Genomic DNA, 7,173 nt, shown 5'->3' with positions numbered 1-7,173 from the left:
TGTGTGTGTATCTGGTTCTGTATTTTTTGTGAACATGTGCCATGTTGCCGGCACCCTTGCCACAAAAAGAGCCTCAGACATAAAAATGCAGACAAAAAAAGTAGAGAACTCCAACTTAACATAACAAGAGAGAACAAAAATGGGGGCACAGGAAGCTTCTAGAGTCTTGGCACATACGCGGTGACCCCTCGGTTTGCAATGAAAACCGTGGCCCCTCCCTGAACAATACTCCCATCTCCTTAAATAGCAACCGGTTGTGCAATCTCTCATTCAGTTTGACACTGATGATGTACGTCGCATGACGGATGAAACGTCTGAGTAAAGCTTGTTATTTTGTTACGTTAACTCTGAGTCCTCTACTTTTTTGTCTAGTTATGTCGCCTCCCGGTTTTTTGGAGTATCTTTGCATAAAGATGCAGGTTGTGAGAGGCACATAAACACTGCTTACATTGCTAACCTGTCTGTCACAAGACATGTGAAAGGATTGCCAAATTAAAATTCAATAATACAAAAATGATTCTGAAATACATAATTCCAATAGAAGGGAGAGTAAGCACTGGAATAACACGTAAAGGTAAAGCACTGAAGTGTTGGCATTCTTCTGATGTGTATGATATACTGCTCTATTTAACCCATGACATATACATATGTTGTCAAACATTAACTTCTTGCATTCAACATCAAGCTGGTATACCTATCCTATCTAAGCGACTCGTCTTTATACGGACATGTGGCACACCATTTTGGCACAAAGATTTGATATCTCTGCTTGTTGGACATACCAAGCAAATACTGTGCCAAAATTGTGTTACCTACATGACATGCTGCATCTGCTGAGATGTGTTACGGGGGAAATACTCCTGAAGCGATTAAAGAAAGTGCATACGAGTATATATGATTTGCAATGTTATTCCAAAGTTCCAAGTACTTGTTACAAAGTATGTTCGTGTTGAATTGGCAAAGCATTAGTCATCTCATAACAAAGTGATGAAAGAAACAAGTGAGATATGCGAAGCTGCAAGCACTGTGTCATGGCCATGTTCACAATGGGCAAGTTCAGTCATAAGTCCGAAACTCAGTCGGCCGAATTATCAGGAGGCCGAAACGAAGGCTGAAAAATCAAAACACCGAATCGTCAGAAGGTCGAAAAGCCAGAAACCTGTATTATAGAAAGGTAACAAATGAAACCCAAGATATGAAAACTGTCATTCCAACTGCGCTAAAAAATTAGCTCTACAAATTAAGTAAGACAGGCTTGCTTGGAATTAATACAACGAATAAACCATAACACCCGGCTTCCCGTTAGGTAATTTTCTTTCAAGTATAAAGGGAAAGACAGATGAAACACTGTGTTATTGAAGGTGTTTGCTGTACACAAATGCAATCATGTTCGTGTTACCAAATGCAGAGCGACACCATATCCTCCCCAATTCATTCAGTGGGTGACATAAGTCATTCACTGGCATTCACCCACCAGGTACTTTCTTTTGTATAAACATATTATTGAATATGGCATTTATCTCTGTCTCTCTCCACATGCTATGTATTCCAACGATTTGATTTGTAATATAAGAGCCCGAAAACTTTATCCTCAGCTGACGAAAAGAGCAATCCCCTTCAGTGATGGAGTGCTCACCCTCGGTCTTCTGCCTCTTTGGCCATTATATTTTGACACTTCTTATTCTTTGGTCTTCTGACGGCTCTGCCTTGTGATTTTTCGGCCTTTTGGCTTTCGGCTTAGTGACAGTTAGGCGTTTGGATTTTTCATGCTTTTGGCTTCGGCACGTGTGCAGCTTCGGGACTATTCAATTATATTCGGTTTAAAAGAAACATCAGTTCGATTCGGAACTCGAACGTGGACTTTCTATTTGATTCAGAAGTGGAATAGGATACACGATTGCTCGCTTCGGTATTCAAGATGTTCGAATATTCACATTGTTCTAGTAAATAGTCAATGTCGGAAGCCAATTAACCAGTACACGAGTACCAAACGTGAATGTTCCTCAGGGGGAATTTAACCAGGGAACATTTTTTCCGCGGGCATTTCTGTCGGAGAGGTTTCTTCCGGGGACATTTCGAGGCAAGCCACCCTGAAGGTCTTTATTCTTATTATTATCGACTTCTGAAAAGGGTTGCTGCTAGACCTACAGATGCAACTGCGCCTGTAGCAACAGCTGCAACACCCACAGCAGGAGCTGCACCTGCACCCACAGCTCCAGTTCCAAGTACGGCTAGAATTGCACCGGAGGCTCCTAAACCTGTAGCACCTGCAATGACAGCGGCTTGTTTTGCATCGATGGCAGACACATGTATTTCCAGCCTTCTGAGCAGCATTTTGACCCACTGCTGGCAGTTGTTGTGGAGAGTGTCATACTTCTCGCTATTCTTGTTCATGTCGTCCACCACTTCTCTGATTTCTTCTTTCGAGGTACAAGCACCATCCTTCAATAGTTTCTGCGTGTAAAGTGAGACAGTTCATTACTAGGGTTCTCAGAAAAAGACACAAAAAGCGCCGCATGAGCAGAACTTACACGCCGACGAGTGCTGCTATCTATATTTACTGGTGTTTTATAAGTAATGGAAATCTGACATGAAGGGGGTTTGAAACTTCGCCAAAAGTAATGCCTAAAGCTAATAATTTGCATTGATGTGAACCTCTATTCCAAGCTACGGAGACATCTTTGATGAGCTAGTGCAAAAAAAACATTCGGTGTACAAAAATTTAGAACGAGGATGCTGAAACGACACTCGCTACAACACGACAAAAACACAAACGACACTCGCTACGTGCAACGCAGAACGACTCAAATGCAATAGCACGTCACTTAACGTTTTGGGGACGGAGGACGGAGGAAGCATGTTACGTGCACCCCTACCAGCTATTTGGAGGACGAAAATACGAAAAAGTACGCAGGTTCTCCGCTGAGTGTTGATGCACACAGTTCGTTTCTTACAATATTGAAATCGAATTATGTATTACCTACATGGAAAACGTGAATAGAGGTATTTTTCTTTCTTTTTTTTAAATATATAAGCCAATCCAAGCAATGGAAGTGAAAATTTACTGCATCAAAAGAAAATGGCGAGCAGGAAGGCGCTCGTGAGCTTCATAAAACGTTTGTTTGTCCTATTCGTCTCTGACGTGTTATGCATATTATTGGGTAAGACAGTCATCACATATCATCATCATACGGGAAGGAAGTAGCGCGCTACAGCATGGCTGACGATTTCCAGACATATTTCTCCGTTGGCGCCACACTAGAAAGACTGAAGTAAAGGCAACAATAGAAGGACCTGTCTGAAAACACTCGAGGTGCAGTGAGTGAGGCACAGATAGCACGAAACATATCACGTATACCACGTATGGCAAGAGCTTATACTTGTCGATGGCGCGGTCGTTTATCATGAGGGAAATGCATTTCGTAACCCCAATGATCTTGAAATGGAGAAATTCAGACCTAACTCGTTCGGCAGGAGCAAACCTGAAAAGTAAACTCGCCACTTGCTAACATTACACAATAATAACGCAAAATTCATTACAAAACGTGAAGCGGGCTTCATCTGTTCAAGTGTCTACAGCAGCCATTTATTAGGAATTTAAAAGCGCGTGTAACATTACGGTTACAGCGGTTTGCACGTTGCCATTGTCACGTTGATGTGAATTTTGTTTTGGATTTGTTTTATTAGCATAGTGTTTTTTAGTTAGATGTATTTAGATCGTGGAAGTTAGTTTAGGTGCGTTTCAAAGCGTCGAGGTTAGTGTAGTTTCCCTTTCTTTTATTAATAACGCGTCCTGGAGTAGCCAGTCCCGAGTGGCTCGAGACTACCATCTCCATTTTCTTCTTTTAAAATCAATCAATCAGTTTAGGTGTCCAGTTTTTAAAATGTAAATAAGCCTTCATCAGCTTGCCTGCAGCGTTGGGGTGAAGTTCACCATCATCATACGCGCAATGTATTCCGAGGAACTATTACTCCTTTTCTTCTCTTTTTATTTCTATTATTTTTTTTAGATTTTTATGCCAAGTCAACACAGAGTTTGGCAAACCTTTCCTCCTTTTGTTATTTGTTCTAATAAATATATCCCCTCTACTCGGTGAGGCGTTTTGAGACCCCATATCGACGCTCGGACCTGCCAGTGCAAGGCTGCTTCCACGTCACGCCACTTACTACGAAAGAAGCTGCGGTAGTACATTTTCATTCGTGTGTTCCCAATGGTTGTAAAGTGTATCATTTTTAAGCCAATTTATGACACTGTTTGGGCTCCTATCCCACTAGATGAAGTGACCCATGTTTGTTGGTCATCCTTTAGGGATGACCGTTCTGGACACCTTTCCATTCAATAAATATATATCCTCCCCGTTCTGGAGAGACGCAGCGATCGTTCGTTCGTTTGATTAGTATTATTATGACCGTTATCAGTGATTATCTTTTTTACATGTTTCACTAATTCATTTAAGATTTTGTTTTAACGAGCACATAAACGGTCATGACTCCTCATTATCTTATCTTATAGGATATTCACTATTACACATTTTTATTGTTGTATTTGAGCACAGTCAGGTTTGGAGATGCCTGCGCTTTTGCGCCAGCAGAAGTGGAGATTTAAAGTAGCGTAGTAGGAACGGGGAGAAACAGACAACCTACAATAAACAGTAATTCATGCCATTTGAAGAACGCTTTGTTAACGTAGAACAAACAACAGGCAACGTAGAAATAGCGTTATAAAAATATGGTTGATTCTACTTGTTTTTGAACGGATGTTTGCTACGTTGAATATACATTGAACGCTATCACACATTCTATGATGGTATTTCAGATTTGCAATGTTATTTCAAGGCTGGTTCTACATGCCGTGGTTGCCTGGCTTCTGCTGTCGCACAGTTGTCCAATTGTGAACTTATTTTATGGATTATTACTTTTCAGTGGGCCACACTATCGCAACTTTATGCTATTTTACTTTAAGTGATGTTTTATGGCATGCCCTGTAGTGATATGTGCCTGCGAGAACAAGGAGCATAAGATATTCCATAAATAAGGCGTTAAAACGTCTTTCACCAACACTGGAGATAAAAAGGAGGGTGCGGAGTCTTGTGTAAGAGAGCAGGTTAGTTCCTCGTCGACGAGCGTTTCTAGTGTTTATGACTGATAACTGTAGGACGACGTGACTTCTGCACGTCTGCATGACCTCCTGGCGAAATAGGACAGCACACGGTGGGCGCACTGCACACGCTGCGGCAGTGCTATCAGACATAATAACAATATTCACTTTCACTTATAACGAACGAGGCAAACAACAGTGCAATTATTTCCGCAGAGCTCACGGTTAAAAGGTGCAATTCTTTTGTTTCCGAAATGCTGCTGTGCGCGTCACGTGCAAGCGGGTGTCCGCAGAAATTTAAGCGACACTTGCAAGGCAGCTTAATCCATGTGATAATATACTGACCACAAGAAAAAATACAATGTGTGCGTGTTTGAATTCAAATGTACTACATCACTGCACTGAATAGTATGTCTAGTGGAACAGCGCTAATACATCGAAAAATTGTCCTCTGGTCATTGAAGAGGATTTGGCGTTTCAGTAAACGTGATGCATCAGGTGATATTCCGCAATAGATTATGCTCGAGTGTTACAAAGATACAAAAAAAAAAGCAACACTGTATACGCAAGCTTCGATCATTCCGCGTCTCGGATTAGCTAAGCCAGTGTCGGACTGAATTGGGCATTGGTAAGGCTCATCGCAAAGCTCGCGTGAAGCAGATAAAGACATCTGTTCATGTTGAAAACTTGAAATGGACGTTATCCCAAGTCGGAAAACTGTCGGAAAAGTGTTGGGCGACTAGCATTTCAGATTTTGCGTAACGTCATTAGACACACTATACACACGGGTTTTTTTAATTGTTTTTAATCCACTATACACATATTTTGGTAACTCATATCGATATCTATTGTGAAGAGCTATCAGATAAGACCGGTCCCGTTGAAGTCGGTACATTAGTTGCCGAGAAAAATATGATTGTTTCTCCCATAGAAAATGCATGCCAACGGGACAGGTATGATGCCCCTTAAAAGCTTTGCATTGTCACTGAAAACGTGTCACCAGCGTACGAACCCAAAGTACTGTAAGCGTAATATATTGCTCGCGGTTTTAGATTCTTAATGTATAACTTCAAAGGTGATCGAGAAAAGGTGAATACTGCTTTGCGTATTCTCCCGAATTCTTCGGAATGAACCAGGGAGAAGGTGTTCCTACGGGCGGTATTGGCATCGCTGGAGAACATTATGGGGTGGGAGAATGATATGCGAATAGGAAAGCTTCTTCCGTAATAAGTTTTTGTCTTAGTACCTGATATAGCATGCACACCTCAGATAGTAAAAGTGCGACGACGGTAGCATCCTATTCAATTTGAGCGGTTGTTAAGTCGGAAAAGGACGAAATGGACGACGCTTACATATAGCGGGGAAAAAAAGAAAGAAAAACGAGCATCTAAAGTGCTTTCGCATTTCAATATGGCACGACTAATGTCTCACCATGTATTTTAGGAGAGGCTCTACATCGTTGTAACTTGTCAGCCTTGCATTCCCGAGAATTTTCTGAGTGGTAGTGTGTTCCTGTCCCTCACACTCCAGAACGGTCCCGTCAGTGAAAATAAAGTAGACAACCCAGTGCTGAAGCTGCTTCGAAGGCAACGGTACGATGCGTTGAATCCAATTAGGTGCATTGCTGGGTCGGCAGAAGAGATAAACTTTACACTGCTTCCGCCGAGCCATAACGCTCGTGGCAATCACCGTGTGCGATATCAAAGGCGAATGACAGCGGGAAAGAGAGAAGTGCACGGCGAGGCACATCTTTTATCCACCATGAGCGGAGCCCCACGTGACTCGGCTCTATCACGTGACCTCGTCGCGAAGTCGCTGCTATCCGGCATGTGCGTTCGCGCACCCCAAGCCCTGCTGCGTATATCCGTCTGCTAGTCAGCAGGACGCAGAGGGAGGCTAGACGGGTTTTCGCGGATTTCCAAGGTATACCTAAACTGGTAGCAAAAACAAGGGTATATACCAAATTAGACACATCGGCAGAGCTACCAGCATGAGGCGCGAGCGATCCTGGTTATTGGTAGTAGAGCTACGATCGTAAATAAGAAACCTTTTCAACATGGGCATGGCTTGTGTGC

The 7,173-nt window shown here is 42.4% G+C and overlaps 1 long non-coding RNA gene across 1 annotated transcript; it reads right to left on the bottom strand.

The window, feature by feature from the left end:
• Positions 1–2,085: 2,085 nt before the first annotated feature.
• Positions 2,086–6,808, bottom strand: LOC135365938 (uncharacterized). Its single transcript, XR_010414025.1, has 2 exons — positions 6,530–6,808; positions 2,086–2,454 (listed from the first exon to the last, which is right to left on the bottom strand). It is a non-coding gene; the product is annotated as an uncharacterized LOC135365938 (long non-coding RNA).
• Positions 6,809–7,173: the final 365 nt, after the last annotated feature.

This window comes from Ornithodoros turicata, chromosome 8, assembly GCF_037126465.1.
Source record: "Ornithodoros turicata isolate Travis chromosome 8, ASM3712646v1, whole genome shotgun sequence".
Lineage (NCBI taxonomy): Eukaryota > Metazoa > Arthropoda > Arachnida > Ixodida > Argasidae > Ornithodoros > Ornithodoros turicata.
Note: the sequence above shows the minus strand (reverse complement) of the source record. Positions and strands in the feature narration are given on the sequence as shown.